Genomic DNA, 25,654 nt, shown 5'->3' with positions numbered 1-25,654 from the left:
GATTCAGTTTTTGAACCAAAGGAGGCTTGCCCTCACCTCTGTACCTTTCCTGGCATACTTACGGTGTTCCTTCTGCCCGAAATGCCCTCTGCCACTTGTTCCCTGGCCCACGACTATTCTTTTTCCAATACTCAGTGTAGGCCATAACTAAACTAACTCCCTCCTTCCCCTAAACTTTAGCACAAACAACAAAAGAGCACTACCATTTGTATCCATAGCACAACCTGCTATATCACAAAATATCATCTCAAATTATTGTAAGTTAACTGAAAACAGAACCAATGGCTTTCGCATCTATAATCTCAGTGCTAGGCAGCCTTGCCTAATGCTTGGCAAATAGCACATAACAAATGCTCTTGACAGAAAGAAAGGAAAACAGGGAAGAAAGGAGAAAGCTGTGAATGAATAAACTGAACTACAGATGCAAAGGAAAGACCATGAATGGTGGAAAGAATAAAGAAAAGTGAAGGGAATCCAGAAACTAATGTGTGAAAGAAACATACTATTTTAAAAGTAGAAACAAATGCAAAATCTCCTAGAATAGGGTTTTTCAAGGATTTTCCTTCCTATACAAGACTATTTTTAATTAAATGTTTAATTAAATATTGAGAAAGCTTATTTAAAAGACAAAATAAAAAATGAATGTTTTTCAGAAAGCTTAATTTGCCATTGTTTGGCATAAAATATATTAACGTTTTAATCCCTTATAGAAGCCAAATAAACTGAGCCTCCTAATTATAAAAGCAAAACAGGAAGGTCACAATTAATGGGGAAACTAAACCTACACATCAGCTCTAACCAAAACCAAACTACAGAAAAATAATCTCTTGATGGAAGTTTTCCTTTAAAATACTTGAAAATCTGAGGTGCCTATGTGGTGCAGTCAGTTAAGCATCTAACTCTTGGTTTCAGCTCAGAGTCCTGGGATCAAGCCCTGCGTCTGGCTCCGTGCTCAGCAGTCTGCTTAAGACTCTCTCCTTTTCCTTCTGCCCTTCCCCGCAACTCCCTGTTCTCTTTCTCGCTTTCTAAAATAAAAAAATCTTTAAGTAAAATAAAATACTTGAAAATTTAATAGGATCTATGAAAACAATTTGTAATTTTAAATATTTTAAGTAATTTAAAACTTCAAGTATTATGAAATATGAAGCTCCATGAAATTACGTTAGAAATGCCTGATAAATAAGCTTTTAAATAAAAATAGACTGGGTATACTAAAAAAATAGACACTGATTTTCAAAGTACACCAAAAAATACAAGAATTTTTTTTCTTGCAAAACTTTTTGACAAGGTAGGCTTCACATCTACACATTGGCCCAGCAATAAATAAATTCCAAACACTTTTGGAATTTAGAGAAATGCTATTTCTGTATCAATAATTTTTTTTTAATTGTAAAAGTTCCCTTAAAAGTGAAAGCTTTTAAATAGAGAGAGCAACACATGGATACAACACACTTTTATCACCATTCAGAACAAAGAATGGAAAAATTAAAATCCACACCTCTTTTCTCTCCCAAAATTATGAGACTGACCTTAGCACTCCAATTCAATGCCAATTTGAGGGCTTATACCTCACCTCTAAATGAAAAGACAATACATTTCACAATGGGAATTACACTTCAGCCTTACTCTGCAATTAAGTTACCTGATATTGCCTATAAAGCATGCAGCATTGTAGGTTATTTCTTTTTGGTATTATGTTTTGCTGAGGCTGTTGAAAAACCACAGCGATTTCCAAATCCTAACTTTCTACCCTTCCTCAAACCAAAATTTGCAATTTAATCAACTTTAATATATGAATCAAGCACTGATAATAAATCTAAGCAGCTTGTTTGCAGAAAGATATCTGAATATTAAATATGAAATTTAACAGGTTTTAACAATTAGACTCTGTAAGTTGTACAATATATATATATGTCTGTCCTAATTTGGGAAGATGCACTTCTCACATAACACTCATCAAACTGAATATAAAAAATTGCTCTGGCATTTCACTAAATTAAAATCTTGAAACCCTACAGCTACAATGTGCAAATTTAGAATTTATTAATACTTGAAATCAAATCATAGTTATTATTCAGTTTCATATAATGCAATTTATAGTAGTCTTCTGCTCTAAGTGCAAGAACACAATGAGATTTTAATCAGAATCTACTGTTAGTCACTAACACACATTTTGGAAGGCAACAACCACCATGACCACCCTCCAGAAACACTATCATTTAACAGTTAAAAGATAAAAATTATCCACCTGTGATACCCACGGAGTAAAGGAATTGAGCAAGAATGGCTCCTTACATACCAGAAAATGTTTCTAAACCTCGGATTTAGGCTCCCTTACTACAAACTTCCATGAGATATTAAATGCTGTTTTTTCATGGTTTGCTAAATGCCTAGATGGTTAAAACATGGATTTGTTAAAATACTTTGTCACAATTTTTCTTGATATGTTTTATCTCATGACCATTAAAATATCTTTTTAAACATTTCTATTATTCTTACAGTTTCCTTTAACAATTAAAAAACTAAAATTCACACTAGAATATCAATACCCACGTTTAGTTAACCTCCCTTTATTTCCTGTTGATTACCTTATGCAAATCTATCTTCAGCATAACTGGTCAACCAGGAGAAAAAAGAAGTCAGCCTTCATACCAGGGCACAGTTCTGACAAGCAGCCTCTACTGACTTCCTTTTAAAACTGTTAATACATGGGAGGATCCTAATCTTTGCGTATGATTTGGGGGCAGGGATTTTGAAACTGTGATTGTAGGTCAGGGGGAAGAACTACAAAAAAAAAAAAGAGTCCTACTTGCATATTTTCCATATGGTAATTCAATCAGATATCAGATTATAATAAAATGAGGAAAATTATCCGTCTTTTTTTCTTTAATCACACAGTAAAAGTGGAAGCAGATGTTTTTAGGTGGGTGGGTAGGCATCAACATTTGTTTTCAGTCTCAGAACATCAATTTTGATAAAGGCAAATCAGGTCAATCACTGATTTATCACCTAAAGAAGACACCGACAAAAACAGAAAACTCTGAGCAGAACTTAAAAAAGGAGGAAGAGAGAATCTCCCAACAAAAATGAGGAAAAAAATAAAATAAATCTAAAGAGTGAAAATGGATCCCAAACAACAGGAGCCACTGTGAACCAAATATGGGAACCAAAATTCAATCCACATCAATAATGATAATAGTAAGTATTTACTTTGAGCTTTCCATGTATGAAGCTCTATTAAACTCTGATAAGTGTATCACACATTTTTTTCTCTATTATATGTAAGTAAGAATATGTTCGATCACCACTGAAAAATCAGTACTAACTCTTGTATTACTACCATTATCATTCTTACATCTATGACAGGAATCTGAAACTGGTTAGGTTCTAGCCCAGTTTACTGTGATTTTTTTTTTCCCAATTTATTTATTTTCAGAAAAACAGTATTCATTATTTTTTCACCACACCCAGTGCTCCATGCAAGCCGTGCCCTCTATAATACCCACCACCTGGTACCCCAACCTCCCACCCCCCACACCACTTCAAACCCCTCAGATTGTTTTTCAGAGTCCATAGTCTCTCATGGTTCACCTCCCCTTCCAATTCACCCAAATTCCCTTCTCCTCTCTAACGCCCCTTGTCCTCCATGCTATTGGTTATGCTCCACAAATAAGTGAAACCATATGATACTGTGATCTTTATTATCATAAATGACAACTATTTATTCAAAAACATATTGAGAGCCTACTCTGAATTAATAACTGATGGTAGGTGCTGATAGGGGCTTGTGGTTGTTGTTCAGCCTTGTCACCCATAATTAACCAGCTATAAAACCCAAAAGTTATTACTGGGTCTAAAGAATTGAAATGCTATTGAGGAAATAATTGCATTGTTCTTAATAATGAATAAGATGTAGCTAGGAAATTTTCTAGGTGCCAACAGAATAAATAAGTAAGTTCATGCTAACAAAAAGAGAAAGCCACAATAAATTGTAATGAATTACCAAAAAAGATCTTTGAGGGCATAGAAATTCCTAAAGCTTTCCAAAAAGGGACAAGACTTGTATCTAAGGAAACCTAAGAATATCAAATTAGTTTGTGAAAGAGCTGTTAAGAATGTTAATAAAATGGCCCTCAACAAAGCCAAAAGTATTCTTTCACAAAATAAAAGATTTCTCTCTAACCAGATTTTAATAACTGACTTTTGTAAGTCTTGATTACCTTAGAAGAAACCTCACACAAAATACAAATAAACCAAAAACCTACATCTTATAGCCTTAAATCCACATAATAAATTTTTTCATTTTAATCAGCACTTGAAGAAACTTGAATATCATTTAAAACATATATAGGTACATACTCAAGAATATTTCTAGGAACATCTATAAAGGAAGCATAATTACTATTTTTTCACAAGTATAACATTTAAAATATGCATATCAACTTGAAGCAATTTTTTTCAACGACTGGTATTATTTAGGGATAATGCATGCCCCATCAAAGTCCAGGCAAGAAAATGGACTCGTTCTTTCTCCTTGCTCTCAAGCAAGCTAATGGCAAGAATGAACGATGTTTTGAACTTGTGTTTGATTTCTAGCTCTCTTTCTACCCCACATTCAATTACCAAATTCTACCCCATCATTACAAGTTTTCCCATCTATAGGCATTGCTTCACACCTGGACTGTCATCCACACCTTCTAAAGTTCTATTTCCTCCATTATTTCCCTGTTCTAGTTCACTGCTTACACCATCTTGAGAGTTAGCAATTAAAAAATAGAACACATTCTCAATCAAAAATATTAACAGCTTTGTATGGCCCACATGTAAAGTCTAATTTTAGTGGAGTAGGCTCTTTATAATCAGGTCCCAAACTAACATATCATTTTCATCTCCTTCCATTTTCTGTACGACTCATACCCTACATACACATTCTCCTGAAGGTACCATATTTCTTCGTTTTCCAGTGCCTTTACCTGACCTGTCCACCTCTCAAAAAAAAAAAAAAAAAGCCTGAACCTGCTAAAATCATCTTCTGCCTTCAAGTCTACCTCAATGGAGTCTCTTTTTTCCATACTTCTAATTTTGAATTAACCCCACCCTACATCCCGCAGACTTTACTCTTCATTTTGACATGTGGCTATAGTATGCCTTATATTATAACTATTTGTTGAACTACCTGTTTCTCTCACAAGATTATAAGTACCTTTTATAGAGCAGTCCTTAACACAGCACATTTTTCTAGGCAGGACCTTAATAAATGGCTGTTGTCTCAAAATGAATAAAATTAGAGCCCAAAAGTTGATGGATAACTAGATAAAGTGCACTTATAGATAAAACTGTTCTTGTAAAGGATAAAATACAATAAATATTGTAAAACACAGACTTTAAGACCAATTCAAGCAAATGCATACTTTTGGTCTGTCAATTTTGGCGAACTCAGTAGTAGGAGTTCTCACATTTTTAAAACCACATGTGCTGCCATAATAACCTCTGTGGCACTGCAGGAAACCAAAAATAACATCTTGAAAGTAAAATCCAAAGCATTATAAATACTGTGAATTATTAAAGTAAATCCAAGCCCCCACCTGTCACTTACACACATGCAACATTATCAAGAATGACTGCTCTGAACTACAGAAGCGTAAGGGACTTTAAGAGAATGTACCCACTTATGAAATATCGGGCTTTTCAAAGGGTAATTTGGGTTTGACTTTTATTTTAATTGGACTCTTAAAAAATTTTTATATAGTAAGAAATCTCTAGTACTGTGCATCTTAATACTACTTAATCTAATCAATATTGGGACTGAAAAGTAGGACAGTGGCAACAATTTAATCACTCTGGCTTGGTAAAACCCTCTGGCCTTGAGAAAACTATAAATTGCACAACATAGAAGGGTGACAAGGCCGCCAAAAATGAAGATTTACCTCATCAAATTTACCTTTATGATCTTAGCGGTAGCCTTATAAATGTCCCTATAAATGAAAAGTTGGCTTAAGGAGTTTTAATTAGATGAATATAGTCTTGAATACAATTCCAAAGGTGGAAAATCTGCCTTTCACCTAAACAGCTAAATATACCAAATGCACTATATTCTGAAAGATAAAAATGAAATTCTACAATATTTAAAACTAAGAGCAATTTTCAATTTTTTAAAAATTTGTCATATTTACGTATATTAAACCAAAAACTGCTATTCTAGATTATTCAATTCTTTATCTGTTGCATAAAATCAATAAAACTCAAAGTTCAAATAAAGAAAGCTTACTACTAGAGATAGGGAGCTTTTAATTTGTACTGAATTATTCATTAAAATATTTTTCAACCTATTTACAAATTTTGCAATAATAAAAAAAAAAACGGACTTAAGTCCTACTTTTAAAGCAGTTTCTACACCACCATGACAGGTGATTTCAAAACATTTTAACCTGGATGTTAAACACTTCAATTTCAACAACTTTTGATTGTATGTTAAAATGATGTAAAATATTAGAGTTTTAATGAGTACTCAGCATTAAGAAGTCAATTTAATAAGTAAGGAATTAATTTTCAAATAGATAAGCAGAGCTTTATAAATTCTGAATGGTATAGTTGTGAATTCTGTCCAAAAGCTAACCTTTATAAGCAGTGTTAATGAAAATCTTAACTATTTAGTCAAAATTATGTATTGTTTCCTGGAATCTTTCCTCAGATTTTTAGTTTAACTTTCTAACTACTTGAATTATTCCTCCGTGTTATATATAGTTCCTTATCTAAACACCTACCCTTATAGAGGGTTTCCTAGGTTCTAACAGGAGAAAATTAATAGATACTTAAGTCTTAGATATAATGCAAAAATTTTTAAGTTTAGAGAACAGACAGCCTACTCTTCAGCCAAAAATGAGATCAAGACAATGCTGAATCCTTGGCCACTAACATAAACATATTTGCCTTACTATATTTTGGTTGAAGCATTAAAAATAAAAATAAAGTACAATGGCAGGCCAATCAAAGACATCAATTCCCACACAAACCCTTCTTTATACAAACATTTTTTTTCTCTTAAAATCATTTTTTGGGGGCAGCTGGGTGGCTCAGTGGGTTAAAGCCTCTGCCTTCGGCTTGGGTCTTGATTTCAGGATCCTGGGATCAAGCCCCGCATCAGGCTTTCTGCTCAGCGGAGAACCTGCTTCCTCCTCTCTCTCTCTTTGCCTGCCTCTCTGCCTACTTGTGATCTTTGTCTGTCAAATAAAGAAATAAAATCTTTTAAAAATAATAAAATCAAATCATTTTATTCGTAACACAAATTAAAGAATGGCAAAATATATACATTCTTCAAACTGTCATTTAAGATGCTTCAATAAAAATTTTCATTATTTTCTTTGAGTAAAAATACATGGATTGAAATTTTTATTTTGTAGGTTGAACAATAAGCAAGTATTAAAATATCACTCATATATCATGACAAAAGATGGATTATCAGAACAAAGATTAAAAGAATATTTTACAGGAGTTAAATAATGCCAAAAATGAGGTATGTATGTGTGTATATACATACATACACATACACATTCAGTCATATAGAAACAATCTAAAGACCATTACCACATGATTCCACATTAAATAAAAACTTATATATTAATACTAATCACTAAATTTACACCTTGGTCTTTTTCAGAGGTAAAACAGCATTTACTTGGGAAGTCAAATGAATAAAAATGTAATTTAATTTTTTTAAAAAAGAAATGAGACCCTCGGCCATCAATTCAGAAATGAATATCAAATTATTAAGGATGAAAACATTCTATCAGAGGAAATACCAAAAATATTATAAAGCAATACACAAAACACAAAGAAGTGTTAAACATAAAAACATCAGAAAAGGGGCGCCTGGGTGGCACAGTGGGTTAAAGCCTCTGCCTTCGGCTCAGGTCATGATCCCAGGGTCCTGGAATCGAGACCCGCATCGGGCTCTCTACTCAGCAGGGAGCCTGCTTTCTCCTCTCTCTCTGCCTGCCTCTGTGGTACTTGTGATCTCTATCAAATAAATAAATAAAAACTTAAAAAAAAACTATTTAAAAAAAATCAGAAAATACCAATTTTACAAATACACAGGAGTTGGTGATTTATTCTTCATAAACAGACAAAATCAATTTTAATAAAGTAAGCTAAAAAATTAAGCTTATATTTTAACTTATTTTCAATTAAACGTTAACATTGTGGTGATTTAATTGTAACTTTCTTGGTAATGTTCTTGATTTTCCCAGATTTAACAGGCAATACAGAGAATGAGATTATTAGTGTACATAATCTATAAAATTCTCAATATTCTTCAAATACTTAAGCAATAGTTGTACTAAAGGCTATTCAATTTAGTATTGTTCTAAAGCGTTCTTATTCTAATTTTTAAAGAACACTCTTAAGCTATTAAAAATCAAATCTAAATTTTTTTTTTAAAAAGCCAACTCTGGAAAATGTGAATTCTAAGATACCTAAGATTTGTTCTTCAATTTTTTAATCATGTAATATTAGTGACTGAATAATAAATGCTTTGAAAAATATCTTTTCTCATGTAATGAAACCAATTATAGGTTTCAGGCTGAAATGTCAAGGGAACTTTGCACTTAACATATCAGGAACACAATATAAGAATATTAGTAAAAAAAACAACAGCAAAACAAATGGGAGGTGTGAGAGAGTGACTACACTATTAAAATAGGCAAAGTATAAAAGTTATGTTTGACCATCAAGTTCATTATAATTTTATGTCACCATAATTCGACAAAATATTTTATAAGCACTAATCAACCCAAAATTCCTACGAAGAGGACAAAGAAAAGTGCTTTTAGAGTGTACTCTTAAATACCTTAACATATTGAAGCTGTTATCTGAGTCCCATGTAGCAAAGATCTAAAACAAAGATTTTCCTGAATGTAATTCAAATAATTTCAGAGGTCCAGGTACTTATTTTTGCATCTGCCAACAGCTACAACAGGCCAGTAATTACTACTAAGAGATAACAAAGCATCCCTTATGATGCTCTGACAAGTAATAAAATACTAGGCTAAGCTATTTCCTTGGAAACTTCAGGCCTCTGATATGAGTAATAACAACTACTTTTCTGCTTCGACTGGTATTTGGTCAAAACAAAAATGCCTTTCAAATCAGTATTCTGAATTAAAGAGCCTTGAATATAAACTAATTTTTAAAGAACATTACATATAACATTATATATTACATAAAAATAAAAATTCAATGAGTAAATGGCTTCCTTAGTTATGTCTCAAAAAGATTATTTAAATTTATATTAAAATCGTATTTGTATTAAAGTAAGAAAACCAATCAAATATGAGACAAGATTATTCATGAATAGAAAGTATCAATATTTTTATTTTGAATTCCAGTTATATCCATAGGTCTTGTGTTTATTCTTATACATAGGTAATGCAATCATGTTTAAATTACTGGAGAAAAAGATATGCTATCTTATAATTGATTCTTTTTAAAAATGAATAGAATTTTGATATTCTAAGATTTTAACATTTTCACTCTTCAGTGCAGCTTTGAATTAGCAATAAACTATGATTACCATAGAATCATATACATAAAATGTACATAATAAAAAGTAGTCTTTTATATCTTTGTTAGATTTCAACTTGGTGAAATCTATGCTTTTGAAAAATTTAAAAGGAAAAAGGAACTAATATTATTTATCTATTATTATAATTAAAATGAAAGTCTTTAAATTTTAAATTAATTCTATTAATAAGGCAATATAAAATATATTTTTCCAACAGTTATTAAAACATGGAGATTCACAGTTTTGAATTCCAGACTCTTCATATAGGTACACATAAATTTTGAATAAATATTACTTAGGGTTTTTTTTACATGTTTTATTAACTTCCATTTAAAATGTTAACCTGTTAAAATATTTGACTTGGTTCAAAAAGAATAAAACATAGCAAGTTTTTTAATAGAAACTTCCACTTTTATAAGATGTATATTAAAAAAGATTATTTCAAGTAAACATTCATAATATACACTACTCTTATCTCAAGAATTATTCCTCATATTTTATTTTACTCATAATACAGCTTATTTTTTTTAAAAAGCCAATCGGCTTAAACAGATGTAGAAACAATTTAATACATACACAGTCATTCAACATATATACAAATGACCAGAAGATATTATATCATAATTAATAGTTTTATTATTCATTCAAGAATATTTGACTTTGTTAACTTGCAAAGAATGTCAGTTATTTTAAACTGAAGAGCACTGCCAATTAACTTCCTTGTCATAACATCCCCAGTATAATACCAATAACTTTTACAATAACTTAACTTGTCAACAAAACAGTTTTTTGCAATGGATTCAAATTTCACTACTTTAAAAAACACTCAGTAGTTAACCTCCATATTTAAGACAAAACATGTAGAACTTACCCTAGCTGTGCCTTTCCAATAACCTCAAAGAAGTTATGCACTCTGTGACAGTTACTGTTCCTCACGTAACAATTTTCCTGGAATGAATTCTCTAGTAACCCTTACCTCTCTGTGAAGGGAGGTGTGATATTCAAGGGAAAAGGGTAATGAACTGTAATATCAGATTCTATTTTCCAGTGCTGATCATAGTTAGCATCAACAATGATAAGAAATCTTTTTTATCATATTATTCAAGACAATGAAGTTGGCAGTACAGGATGCCTATCAATAATTTTACCGAAAAGGAGCATTTGTATACTTGCGTAAAAACATACCATCATAATCCTATTGAAGTGTAATTGCTGTTGCTAATATTCTTACCCTGGTATGAAAATGCTCTGCATAAATGTAGCATAGACTTGTTAAGATAATACATGACCATGCTGAGAGGTTAATACTTATGTAAAAGCCCATGCCAGTACCATAAATCTCTTTATTAGACAACAGTTTCCTTACTCAGAGGGTCATTCTGTGTAACAGTAACAATCTGATTTTTCACATTAGTGAAGCTTAGCTAATAAAACAGTAAATCTACGACAACGAATTTCATTAAGAAACAAGGCCTCTTAAAATACAAAATAAGTTATTTTTACTTGTCATATCATTCCTTGTTAAACTAAAGGAAAGAAAATGAACTACTATATCTCTTTTCAAGGATGCATTAAAGGATAAACTTTCTTTTATTATTTTTTCCAACAAGCAAATCCTGAAATAACATTTTTATACTAAAATGTAAAAATAAAAATAAAAAGGTTCATCTTTAGTATAATTTAATAGAACATCTTACCCTAAATTTCCTGGCACAATTACACATATGATGTGAAAATTTTTGCTAAGTGAAAAGAACCAAATGCTCCTAAAGGCTTTTAACAATGATTACCAAAATACCTGATCGGAAAACTCTCAAATATTTCTGAGTATCTGGCTTATAATTTCTTAGAAATTTAGCTGACACAGTGTTCATAAATATAATCCCATTTTTTAATTAAGTACTGCCTATCTTACCTGCATTCGTGTTTTTCCAAGTTACTCAGCAATTTTCTAAACCATTTAATATTAGATCTTTGCTGGTGGTTTCCCTGTTTTTAAGTGTCACTGCACTAATCAGTCCGTTATTGCAAGCAAAAGTCATTAATCCAAAGTGATCATTTTTGTTTTTAGAAAAGAGCATATGCAACTCATCTACTTTGATCTATTAATTAAATATAGAAGAATGTAATGTACTACTTACTGTTCAGTGATCACTTTATAATATTTCACATAATCTGGAAAATTTTATAAAAAATCCGACCTCTCTTTTAACAATTATTCGATATTTAAACAAGACACAGTTCTAGTCATCCAGAGTGTTGGCTGATCATAAAAATAGCTAACATCTCAAAATAAAACTGATTCACTATCTTCATTACCTTTCAACTAATTTTCACTAATTAAGGAAAGGTAAAAGGCACATTCGTAAGCTGTGAATACATGAAATAATAAATACTTGGACACTTAGTATATTAAATTTCACTATAATTTGGCTAATCCCAAATGCCTTATATTCCTTAGAACAATTTTTCTCAAACAAAATTTAAAAATACATTAAAAAATACAATTTTCAAAAATGCATTTCCAATTGATATTGCCTTGATTATTTTATCTCATATACAAGCTCCCTCTGCAGGTAATAACAAGGGTTAGCAAAAATATCTGAAACATGTAGGCAGTTGCCTGGTAAAGATGCAGGTCACCATTGTATGAAAATACTATTATCTAGAGTCTCCTCCTTACCAATTATCCGATTAAAATAACTGCTTTTGAAAATTTGCGGTTCAACATGATTATTCTTGTCCTTCAGCTTGGTTAAGAACGTGGCTTGAGTAGGCAGAATAGACAAACTTTTCAAAGTCACCCAAGAGCCACTCTTACAAAGTGTATTTCAAGGAAAAGAAAACATTACCTTGCTTACACAGCACCAGCCTGAAATGATAGACCACCCAAAACAAAGCTGTTCTACCCGTTTATCTGATGCATCTTCTGATCCCAAAGTACACAATCAAAGATGGTATTTTAGGATCGACTTATGGTGAAAAATAAAAGATGAATTTCAAATAAATGCAGTAACTACCATATTTTCTTATTTAAAAAAATTCTGAAATGTGAACCTGGAAGTATTTACTTTTGAACAATAAATTTATTTTCACTAATTCAATACGAAAAGAAAAACTGATTTGATTTACAAAATGCCCTTTACCCCTCCATCATATTTTTTTCAGAATCAGTTTAGATTTGTGTTTGCATACTCTCCTCACCATATTCCTTTCTCCGTGTATACACAGATACAAGGTGCACCTCTGACAAGGGTGCAGGGGAATAAAAGGCCACGTTAAGAAAATTTTCAAGGTCTTGGGGGCAATGTGTTACTAGAAATTATTACTAGGCAATTTGATGTCCCCCTGATTTTTCCCCTCAAACATGTATGCACCACCGTATAGCATATAAGCAGTAACTAGAAATTTGAGGCATTCCATTTGACTCAGCTATAAATGAACTGACAGGCTTAGAAAGTGATTTTTTTAAACTAAGATCTTTATTAAACACCTATAAATTATAAAAGATTTGCTCATTTTCACGCTAAACATACAAAAATGTCATACAGAGATAAACAGTTAAATTTTTCTACTTGCGAAAGAAAACAAGGTTAAGGGTAAAGGCAACTTGTAATAAGCAGCACTTGTAGTGAGTTTTTCACTTTAGAGAAAGATAAAATTTTGTTTCACTTATATTTTTAAATATTCAGGCTGCAGATCTAGTTTAAAACCAATGATAATATGAACAGTGACTTCCATGAAGGCTGTGAGTATCACAGCATTCCCAGCAGAAAAAACAAAGGTGGGGAGACATCTCTATTGCTCATCTATAGAGCTATCCAGAGGAAGCAACCAATATCCCAATACTATCTTTCTCATGACATCACGGAACTTTGAAAAGACAGAAACAGTTAAACATCCTTAATAAAAATGAAATGTCTAGACCATCAAATTTTAGTATAGTTTTTATCTGTTGATGTATGAAATGAAATGAAACATTTCAGAATTAGATTTACCTTTTTTGAATGTAAGACAAGATACATAAAGTGTTTCAATTCTTCATTTAATACATTAAAGCTTTGTCAAATTCTGTACAAATAAGCATAATCACTGGGATGCAGATGTGTAAACCTACAACACCAAAATGAATGTTTTCCAAACTGTCTTGGACATTACCCGTAGGAAGACGAGGAATTTTAAGAATTAAAATACCATAAGCAAGACAAGATTAAGAATACAAAAATGAGTGGAGAAAATATTGTATAAAAACATGTGTTCTGTAAGTTCTAATCAATAACCACAGTAATAACCACTGAAAAAATGGTTGGCTTTTAAGGCAGAGGAATAAAATTTCTGTATGGAAAGTGCCAGCGGAATAAAGAAATAATAATTCTAAATAGAAATAATTTGTCTCAAAGTACAGAAAAGGGAAATAATTTTCGACATGATTTTTTGATGTAAATTGTAGTTGAGAACCAATTAAGTAAATATAGCTACATAAGAGAGAAATATATCAACTAAAGACCTTTTCTAAAATTTTGTAATGATTCCCTCATTGTGAAGAACTACTGTCACAGTATTCTATTTTAAGAATAAATGATTAAAATTAGAACTTACTTTATGAACAAACCAGAATTCTCTTTTGTTCTATCGACACTATTTACTGTACTCTACAAAAGAAAGCATTAGTCAAAAGCAAGGTCCCCGAGCCCACCCTTAGCAGCCTAGAATCATTTTCTACAATAATTGGGGTTAGATTATTTTATCATCTAAATACAAGGCAACAATCTGTTTGAGGCATGGGCCGATGTAAAGTACCTACATAATGTTGCAAAGCATGGGTAGTACAAGCATTTTGTGATCCAAAAGTAGTAAATACCTTTGAGAACAAAAGAGATTAACTAAACATATCATTTTCAAAATCAGTTTAAAAAGTTATTTCAATCATAGATATTTTACATTTTAAACTTATATTTGCAAAAATTTTTGGTCAATTAAAGTCATAAATATTGATATATACAAAGGAACAGAATATAAATTCCATGCTTATGTATGTACATGTGTGTATATATTTATTTGATCAAGAAAGGAGCTAAAGAGTATTACCTAATAATTGAAAGAGCAAAACTAACCCTTCTTTTATGAGGAACTTCATGGTGCATATTTCACTGCTATAATGGCTAAAGATTTTATTACTCATCTAGAAATAGATCTATCCGGTTTTGTTCTAACAAAATAACAAGTCTTTGAACTGATCTAGGTCTAAAGTTAACCATCTTTTCAACTTCTTTCATCTGTCATGGTCAAGAACTAATAGTTCATTTTTACCTCTTTTTTCTAGTATCAGATTTATTAAAACAACAACAACAACAACAAAAACCGACACATTTTTGAAGTTACTTAATGCATCTTGAACAAAATTAAGTCATTATTTAGGATGTTAACTTCTGCTTAACCTGCCTGCTTTTTAATATTTCTATTTTTATGAAAATATTGAATTTATCCTCACAAAACGTCTGCCAACGTTTTTTTTTCTGTTTTAGCTTTAAGTAGGCTTCTTTTAAAGCAACTAATTTCAATACTGAAATTCAGAGATTAAGGTGTAATCCCTGTGTGTGAATTTTAATGTTTATAACGTATTCCTCACAGATTGGAAAAATCAATGACAAGACCAACAGGGGCCCGTTTTGCTCAGCATAGGTTTTCTTGTCAGGTAGTGATTAATGCTGTGCTCTGTAGAGGGAGACATTACATCCGGGCTAAAACAGACCTAAATTTTACCCTCAGGCAGAAATCTGATTTAAACATCTCTATTTAAAGTGACATTTGTCCTCCCTTTTCAACTGGTTTCCCCAGAAATTCCAGGAAGTTGACTTCATGACCTAAAAACAGCTGGGTGGCTGTGAGCAGCAGTTGTGGCCTGTTCTTGCACTTCGGTAAATCTGGGTGCCAGAATCAATCAAGGTGGTAATAAAACAGGTGCCCGGCTATCCGCTATGATGAATCCCATGTCACCTTATTGCTACAAGAATTTAAGACTTAAAATTCCTTATAACTCTAGAGCCCGTAGTAAAAATTTCTAAAATATGTTTCTGTTGTTGATAATAACCTAGCTATCTATACTGATAGGCTAGATCTCTTTTGATGCCTAAAATTACATCGATATTTCACTACATTCATCTGAAATATCAGCAGATTACAAATACTATGAACCCAGAAAAGCAATTACAAAAAGAAAATCTCTAAAAAAAATTAGAATATGCAAGTGGAAATGGCTTCTTGCATGAAATATAACAGCTTCCAAAAAATGGAAAACAAAAAGAAAAAAAGTTTACATAGCAGAAGTCACCAAGTAAACAAGATATATGCATATTAAAACAGGCACAATATCCTTATAGTATGAAACATGGTAGCTTTTGATATTATTAAGCAATTTAAACATTGCTGGCAAAGTCCTACTAACCAAGGTAATCTAATTTCTGTTGCTTTTCAATGTAAATTGATTTTTTTTTCTTTTAGCCATTCTGGTAATTGAACAAATTTATACAACTGTGATGGGATTTTACTTACCACCACACAATGCATAAAATTCTCTATGAAGACAAACTATATTACTTCATAAAACTGCATTTTTGTTGTAATTAAACAAATTGTATTTAAACTTGCTCTGTGCTTCAAAACAATCAATAGTGTTTTGCTGTAAGCTGCACTTTACTTGCAGGTGTTAAGTGCTAGGTTCCTTCACTCGACCTACCTTTTTTAAAGATAATTTTTATTGGCAATACATGGGAGGTTATTTTCTTCTTAAGAAATAACTTTTTAAAAATCACTGCATAAGACTATATTAGAAAATATCTGCAAATTATTGCTTATATATAGTCTATCAGATAAGTGATGTAAAAAGATTTTTAAGTATTTTTTGTTTGATTAAGACCTTTTATGACACAGTGATCCACTTAAAAAAATACCCACTTATGTCAAAACACCATTAAGAGATTTTCATTGTTTATAACATACATATAACAAAATCTATAAAAGTCAAAATGCCACACTGACGTCCTGAATAAAATTCGGAAATTACAGACCTCCAGTTATATAGTTTCTCCTTTAAAAGTTATTCACACTTAGGTCAAAAAAAATGTCACCATTTCAGGATTCTAATTCCCTAATTCCAATCATTAACTATCTCTATATTCATCCATTTCCTAAGCGTTTTTCTTAAAGCATTAAAAAAATCACTACTTGACCAATCTTGAGTGGCAAAAAGATTTCAGAGAATAGTCTCAATTTTTCTGATAACATCAAGTCTAATTACAGTAATCGGGGTGATTAAATACTTTTCAACCTTTCAACCTTCAATCAAGAATTATTTGAAGAGATGAATATTTAGGTGGGGCTATAGACTAATTAGTATTATGTAAGAGAGACTTTAACTAAGCTATGATTTTAATCTATCTTTAAAATAGAAATGTTTTAAACTTTCTTGAAAATAGTTACAGAACAGTTATCTATTTAGGTAATATGAACTGATATTTAAACAAATTACCTGAAGAACTGATATGACCAAAACATAAGTAGGATTTCAAGGCCTTTTCAGGACTAGGAGCTAAAGTTGTTATTTTTAACACTTGATCAAAACCATTAATTTGCAAAAATTTTTAGCTAAGTATTCTTGCAAATAATTTGATGAACATTTCTAAATAATCATGCACTTTATTTCTAGAATTTATTAGTTTGAAAATAATTCCACCTTAATTTTACAGGAACCTTTTCCATAGAAAAGCAGAGAGATGTCAAATGTGTTCCTCTCCAACACTCAAAATCAGATACAGTGGACGTGAAGAGGCAAAGTGTACAGTCTTTGAGATTTTTCGTAAAAATATCAATCCTGAATTCTTCAATCACTGAATTCTTCAAATTTCCAAGACTGTGTTTCATTCCTAATCTAAATACAGTTAATCTGCGCTCTTAAATATTAGCTGTTGAGCAAGTGGTATGGATTCTTATTAAAACGAGAACAGATTTCTCTCAGGTAAGTTTAGTGCGTATAGCCCATACCTAAATTGTAATGCTCTCTTCATCTCATACTACTTCTGTCAATAAAGTAAGCATGACTTGAGTATTTATGCACAAAAGTTAGGTCAAATAAATATTTTGATAGAAAATATAGCAATAACATTTTATTACTATGGTGTACAGATTTCCAGTTACCTCTTGACCTTCCCAACTTCTCAATCTTAGCTCACGTATTCCTATAGTACTTAAGACATTAAAATACTATGTCAGATTTTTTGCTAAAACACAAAAAGCTTCAATAATGATCAAATAAAGATCCAACCTTAAGTAAACCTTGGTTTTAAAGCTCTCCTCTTGCTTATTTTAAGAAAGGAAACGCCCAGAAGCTTGGTGTTAACGTTTCTGCTGATTGTGAAAATTGCAGCAATAAAAACTCCAACTGCTTGTCTTAAATTAAGACCTGTAGTACTACTCCATGTGAGATCCGTATATTTAATATTAGTTTTTATAACATTTGGAAGTTTTGTTGTCTGCTTTGATGTTAATCCATTAATAGAGCAGAATCAAAGCCTTAAAAAATTATATTTATTGGAAATTCTCAAATCAAAACCAGAAGTAATGTTTGTTTTACCTCACATTACTTAATATTCTGATTCTCCAGCAACCTGGTCCCAGAACTATCTGTATTTCTAAACTCATTTTTTGTTGCCAACACATAGTAACCCACAATGATTGAAAATGGCAGCTGAAGTGCTTCTACAACACATTAATTTTTCTCTTAGTAGTCCAATTTTGTCATTGAGATGTTGAAAAATCTTTTCACTGCATTTTACACCTTCAGAGATTTGCTGAATTCAGGATCACCATCATATAAAATGAAGAACAACGTTTTCAAGACAATTTTTAGATTATCACTAATAGCTCTAAAGGATAATGTTTTCTTTATAGCACTCTGCATTCAAAGCAGACTAGTTAACAGCAACTTAAGTGCAATAATAGCAATTACATCAATGTGGGCATTTTTACCTCAAAAGTACTTCTTAGATAACCGAAGGGACCAGATAAATAAACTATAATAAAATGATTTCAGGGGAATGATATACAATAGGAATGCCACTAAAAAAAAAAAATCTTCTCTTAATCTAAATAAAGTATCTTATTAAACGATAAACTAAACATGTTAGGCAATTAATGTAATGATATTTATCCCTCCAAAACTGAGTTAAGTTTCAATATTAGAATAAAACCAAGGAAATCCGAACATTAGTTTATTTAAAAAAAGAAAAGTCCTCTTCTAATGAAAGAATATAAGCTTCTGTTCAAAATCAACTAACCATCAAAGGTAAAACTATTAAAAATATAGGTTCCAAAATCTTCTCTGAGGTTCGTTTTCATCTTAAAACTAGGTTTTAGGAAATCTTAAGCTAAATAAATAAAACCAACACTTTCCCAGAAGTTGATAAAAAAAAGTTCTCTCTTAACCCATCTGCTTGCCATGAAATGACCCAAATGACCCAAGTACTTGTTCTTATTTCTCCACTAATGGATATTGAGTTGTTAAAAGAAATTTAAAGAACTTATCTCTCTGCAAATGTAAAAAAGGCTTTAACAAATATGCTATAAATATTAGGAAAAATAAACCAAATGTAAGCTGAATTCTCCAGCTTACGGTGTTTAGAAAATACAAAACTTTTGAGACAAAACAATCAATATTCAGAAAGAATTACTACTAAATAGAATTCACAAATAATCTGAGTATCACCTAGAACCCTTTTTCAAATTTACACTTACAAAAGTTACATTAACAAAGTTCATGCTGAGTTTTTAATATTCAAACCCTCCTTTGATTTTCCCCCTTAATTCAGCAAGTGTATTAAAAATAAGTTTCCTAGGTGTAAAAATGAGTGTCCCTTAATCACAAGATTTCTATTGTTTTATACTCTAATTAAAAAAGTCTTCCCTACCCATTTTAATAATATAACAAAGTATAAGGCCCTAGAAAAGTATTAAGTTGGAAGGAAAAGCTTTCTCACTCTCTTCCACTGAAGGGACCCCAAAAGACAGGCAACAGTGACTATCATAAAATAAAAGGTCACCCTTTTTCTAGGAACAAACCATTTATCAATAGAAAATAATTGTCTTGCCATTTGCAAGGGCTCCACAGCAATAGACAATGTTTTTCGCTCACATAATTACAAAACAGTGAAAGTTCAGAAACACAGCCTGAATCCACCTCCCTATTTTTACCCTTTACAATTCTCATTGCCCTTTGGGCCTCTGCTTGGAAGCAAATGGAAGACAGGCTGAAGTTTTCTCAATTGAGCTGAAGCTAAGAAACCTTTGATATGCTAATAGCCCCCTTCAAACGGTAAGAATTCACACTTGCATTAATTCAAACAATTTGTGCAGAATGATGTGAAATGGCACCTCTTTTAGAGGCAAGCAACAAAAGGAGAGAATCGGAATGTCTGAAGGAACTAAACAACAGAACATTTGTTCTGCAGTATTCTCTCTATCATGCATACATTTCCTGGAGGGCGGAGGGAGGGACAACAAAAAGTTCCACAACACACCTGAACAGAAGTACATTTTCTTATATAACGTTTTCCAAATATTAGAAACATACTAAATTTAAAGTCACCAAGTTACCTTTAGTTACCTCTTAGGTCAAGAGTCCCATAACAACTTTTCTAAACTACTAAACACACTACACAAACTACTCTATTTTTTTCTTCTGTGGATGCACATTGGCTCCTTAGTACCCAATTTTTAAGGTTTGCCCAAGATCTAACTTGATTTAGTAAGAGACATCCCGACAGGAAATTATTTACCAAACGGATGTGACTTTTCTTCATTGTGCAACTCGAGTTGAGCAAAGAGCAAACTCGGTGGGGCCCGTTGCAGACACAAACACTGACAGGGAAATGAATGAAACAGCGTCCGTTAAATCTACGCCCCTGGAAAGGGGACAAGAGAAGTGCACATACTGTAAAGGCTGCAGAAGAAAATTTAAGAATTGGGGCGGGGGCAGGGAGGAGAGTGCCTTAGAACCGGGCCTTTTGTAACGGGAACCATATGGTTGGTGGCTGCGGCTCAGACGCTCTCAGGCTGCTTGGAGGAGCTGCTAACCAGCCTGACACCTTTCAAGAAACAGGAGGAAAACATTTCCTCGGTCTGAATCCGAGACAACACAGTTTGCATCAGGAAGAACGGAATGAGAGGGCCCGGGAAGGGGGGAATGATGAGGGGGGAGGAGTCCGTAAAAGACGAGGAAAGATTTTTTATTTTTTCCCCTCCAACTACGTTTTTAGAGGACGGAATGAAAAGAAGATAAATATATATAGAGGAGACAGAGAGAGAGAGAGAGAGAGATTGAGGGGAAAAAAATATATATATATATTTATATATGTATATATGGCATACGTTCCTTAGCCTCCGATCAGCGACACTTTGGGCACAACGTAAAGCTTCCAGCGATTTCCCCTACCCTAAGCCCCGTAGTTTGGCGAAAGGAACAAACTTTACTGATCCCAAGTGAAGCAGTCCTGCAAGCGTGCCTCCCCACTGCTAAGACGCTTTTGTCGCTTCGCCCGCCCTCGCCTCCCCACCGGAGGGGTCCGCTCGCCCCAGCCAATCAAGGAGCCTACGCTCGGTTAGCCCGGGGGTCTCGCCTTTCCTCGCGCTCCTCCCACGCCTTTTCCTCCCCGTGGATCCTCACCCGGCACCCCCATCCTACAAACCAGACTTCCCAAGGTTCCCAGCCCCATAGCCACCCCAGGAGCCCACGGTTGGTAACTTCTCCCGCAGGCCCAGCGCGGCCCGCTGCTGCCCTCTCACTGCAGGTCCGGGAGGCTCTCTGCCCTCCCCAGGGCCCGCCGGGTGCCCGGCTCAGCCGCCAGCTCGCCCCGTGGGGCCGCCCCTAATCGTTGCCAGCCCCCGCGCCGGCCTGGCCACATCTGGCTGCGCTTTGCTGTCATCCTGGCCACTCCACACCACCTAACCACCGACAAGAAAAAACAACAACCCGCAACAACTCACCCAAGCCCCCCAAACCGCCCACTTCCCCCGAACTCGCTCCCAGAGCCCGGCCTCCCTGCTCCACTTACAGCCCGGGACAGGTCTGCAGAGAGGGGCGGGAGGGGCCCCGCACCCCAAGCAGAGCGGTCCCACGGTGGGCGCGCCTCACATCGCCCTCCCTAGACGGGCCTTAAAAGGGAGAGCGGCACCTTCCAACCCAAGCTTTCAGAAAATCAAAAAACGCTAACCCAAATGTACTTCCCCACGCCCCCTGCAAACAGACTGATGCCTAGAGAGCGTTACAACAGCTCCGCGAGAAAAGGAGAAGGTGGCTGGACGGGACTGGAGTTCTGCGTATCGATTTCTGAGCAGAGGAGGTGGGGGGAGGGGGCGCAGCTAAAGCCAGCGCGGGTCTCTCCCTCGGCCCGGCCGAACATAAACAAACAGGCGAGCCCCAACTCACCCGCGGCTCCCTCCACCTCCAGCATCCACCCCCGGGCAGGAGGCGCAAAGCAAACAGGTCTCCGAAGCCCGGCACAGAGGCACATTGTTCGCTCCTGCGGATCTTACCTCGGTCTGCGAGCGCGCCCCGGGGGCGGGCCGTCTGGCGCGGGGGCCGCGCGGGGAGAGGAGCAGAGGGCAGCGGCGACCCGGGCCGGTGAGGGCCGAGGCCGGCCGCACGCGGGTCGCCGGCCGCCGAGTCCGCGCCGGAGGCAGCGCCGCGGCTCGCCGGCGGGACGCGGCGCCGCTGCTCGGCGCGTCCTCCTGCTCGGCCGCCGCCGCCGCCGCCTCCTCCAGCCAAGCAGCCAGCGCCGGGCGGCTCCTGGGGTTAGGTCAACATTTTCCCGCAGTTTCCCACACGCCGCTCCGGAGAGGGGTCTTTTATACACGCGCGCACACCCCCAGACCTCACGCTCGCTTAGAAAAATCAAAATTTCGGGAATCAGAGCGAAAGGGGTGGCGGAGGTAAAAGCCCGACAGAGGTGCGCAGACTTGGGAGTCCCCTCGGAGCGGCGGCCGCGGGAGGGGCGGGCAGACGCCGGCGGCGCGAGGCCAACTCAGTTTGTCAGGCGAAGCCCCTCAGCCCGCGGTCTGCGCCGGCCGGACTGGCATCCCTCGCGCCGACCCTGCGGCCTGGGGCGGGAGACAGCGGCGCCCCCTCCTCACATTTCGGGGCTCCGGCCCGAGGCTGAGCGGTGGCCGCTGCCCCACGAAAGGCTGAAGGCGAGGACTCTGGCTCGGGGAAGCTGGGAGGTGCACGGAAGAGCCACGCCACGCACAGCTACGGAGGGGAGATGCCCCCCACAATCCCAAGGAATTCTCCGGTAAGCTCCCGATTTCGCTCCGGCACCTCTGCGAGTGTGTGTGAGCGGAGAGAGAGTGTGAGGGAGAGAGGGAGAGAGAGAGGGAGAGAGGGAGAGAGATGGGGGAGTGCGAAGTCCTGACACAGACTCTCGGCGAGGTCTGAACTGGAGTCACCTCCAGCCTCCTCCTCCTCCTCCTCCCCAAATCCCCACCTACCCACCCCCCTTCCCGAGTTCGACTAATCATATAAACATATTAGCGTGTACAGCGGCAAAGGACAAATCTCTCCCTCCTGATTTTTCCAGCAAGGGGCTCAGGCAAACTCAAAAGAAGATTACAGGCAGCTAAGTACAAAACGTGGAGCAGATAATCTATAACTCATTGCCGCCCAATGGCCATTTTCCACTCCATTTGAGCAGCTGCGGCGGCGGTGCGCCCGAGCAGGGGGGAGGGGAGCGAAAGGGGACACTTACGGGCTCGAGCAGTTCGAGTGGCAGTGGCGGTGGCGGTGGCTGAGCTACCGCCCTAGGACAGGCCGGCCCCGGCTCCGCCGGCGGGGCGGCCGCAGGGCTGTCCGGGCAGCGGCGGCGAGGGATGCGCGCGCTCGGCCTCGGAACGCGCCCCGGAGGCGGCCTGCGGCGGCTGGCGCCCCTCCTCTGCCTCTCCGTCCGCTCGCCACCCCCCGTTCAGTCCCAGGGCTTCGCATCCAGCCTCCCCCCTCCCGCCATCAACACACGCCTTCCCCCCCGACCCCCACCCCCAAACTCCACTCACTGCGCGCGAGGTCCTTCGCGCGCTCCTCCGGCGCGCGCTCTCCATCCTGTCCACACACACGCACTTTAAAAACATTTATTTTATTTCTGGAACGGGGTGAAGGGTATTTGGGAGAGCACGGCGGAGTGCGGCGCTCGGGCCTCCGAGGCGGGGCGCAGGGGACTGCCCAGCGGCTCGGGTGGGGGGGTCCCCTCCCCTCTTCCTTCCAGGCCCGGGAGCTTTCTCCTTGCCTGCACTTCAGAGAGGCGCCCAGGATGCGTCTTTTACCCACCCCGTCTCCAGGTTTTCTCTTTTCTCCACGCAGCGAGCCAGAGGCTTCGAAACTTTTAGTTTCCGCAGCCCTCCTTTTGTGTGACTGCTCCGAGGAGAAAAGAACGTCTGTTCGCCGCGGTCGCCTCCGTCCGGCTGCGGCGCGCGGGGGACGCTCCAGGGTTAATGCGTCTTTGATACCTGAGATTTCCGGCGCGCTCGTTAATGAAAGTTACATTTTTTAAAATTGCGGTGACTTTTTCTTTGTAGTTACAGAGACCTCGCCAAACTTTGACTTTATTGACTATATTTCACAAGAGCGTTTTGTTTGTTTTTGATTAAACCCACCAGGATAAGCAAAGGAAGGAAAGGAGACTACAAGGCTCCCTTTACTCGCAAGTGCATTCATCGTGCTGTTAGGTCTGTTTCCCTCATTTCCTTACATTGAAACTGCTTTTGCTCTTGTCCTCTGACCACACTTCCTTGCCACCTCTCTGATGGTAGTGTCAGTAAACAGCCAAGCAGCGCCAGCGATGAACCTGAGCTGAAGAGAGCAGACCACGACGGGACAAATTACGCTTGAAAAATATTTAAAGCCAGTTTAAGTGTCCTCTGTATACGAGGAAGGTCAAAACTGGATTTTTTTTTAATTTTATTACAAAATCTCTAAGCTGAAAGTCCCTAAATTTTCAGACGTATTTCTCAATCACTAATACTACTAATGAACGCTGCCCTCAATTAAAGAAGCATGTATGCATTGGTTTTCAAGAAAAACCGATTCATCAAGGTTTAAAACCTTTAGAAAATAGGATGAAACTTGAGCTGCTTTGCTTTCAGAAACTATGCACTTTTTGTTGCTGCGGGTTTGTTGTAGTCATCATACTTCAGGAATCATTTCAAACAACAATGTTCTTAAAATGTCAACAGCAGACTGTTAAAAGACTTGAAGCCTCTAAATACCTATCAGTATTTTGTCACAGAGCCAGGCATTTGTAGTACTAAAGTAAATCCAGCTATTGGTCAAGTTTGTTCCCAACTTGTAAAAAATCACAAGTTAAAAGTACACATGTGCAAATAACCAAAATATACTCTTTCGGTTGATCCATTATACTTCTCAAATCAAGAATCCTTGATGATCAGATTTCTTTGTACTTAATGTATTGATGTATTAATATTCTCACCATTCCAAAAGATAAGAGGAGCCACTCAGAGCATTTGTGTTTTAAACTACATAAACACTCCCATTTGGAATTTCATAGATAACATAATTCAAATATTATCGATAGAGGACACAAGCCTCATCTGGAAAAAAAAAAAAAAACACGTATGCAGAGGTGGTATGAAACCTTACTATGTACCTAAGGTTTTTAAATCTGTCAAAATTACACATACAACAGATCTACCTAGGAAAATTAAATCAGGCTTCTTTAGTTGAAAAGAGGTAAAATTATGAGATTCTTAGACCTCAGAGGTTATTTATATCTTGGTCTCTTCTAGAATTTAAAATTGTTTTATTCAAGATTATAAACCAAAATATGTCAAATAATAATCTACATTTACTGAAAAATTTTAGCCCTTTCCTTTGTTCATTTGAAGGTTTTTCACTCATCCGGGCATGATTCACAAGAAGCCCCAATGAGTGCATAGATCAGTCTAATCCTATTTTCTTTTGGGAGGCAAAACCTGGGCTGAAGTTTTTATTTAGTGAGCTTAGTAAGTAATCAATAGAAATTTTTGACTGAATTAAGCAGG

General features: G+C 36.3%; 1 protein-coding gene across 35 annotated transcripts in view; it reads right to left on the bottom strand.

Moving 5' to 3' along the window:
• The window catches only part of ADGRL2 (adhesion G protein-coupled receptor L2), a 613,413-nt gene that overhangs the window by 167,669 nt on the left and 420,090 nt on the right, over positions 1-25,654 (bottom strand). Inside the window, exon 1 of one of the 35 annotated variants that reach the window (XM_044238536.1) lies at positions 23,654-23,686. The exons of 32 other annotated variants lie outside the window; for them this stretch is intronic. The gene's annotated coding sequence lies outside the window, so the exon portion shown is untranslated. Of the gene's footprint in view, positions 1-22,144; positions 22,286-23,352; positions 23,378-23,653; positions 23,687-25,654 lie in introns of those variants that run through there. 2 more of the 35 variants (XM_044238537.1, XM_044238534.1) reach the window with 2 other exon arrangements.

Source organism: Neovison vison, chromosome 2, assembly GCF_020171115.1.
Source record: "Neovison vison isolate M4711 chromosome 2, ASM_NN_V1, whole genome shotgun sequence".
Taxonomy (NCBI): domain Eukaryota; kingdom Metazoa; phylum Chordata; class Mammalia; order Carnivora; family Mustelidae; genus Neogale; species Neogale vison.
The sequence above is the reverse complement of the archived record's forward strand: the minus strand, read 5'-3'. Positions and strand labels throughout refer to the sequence as shown.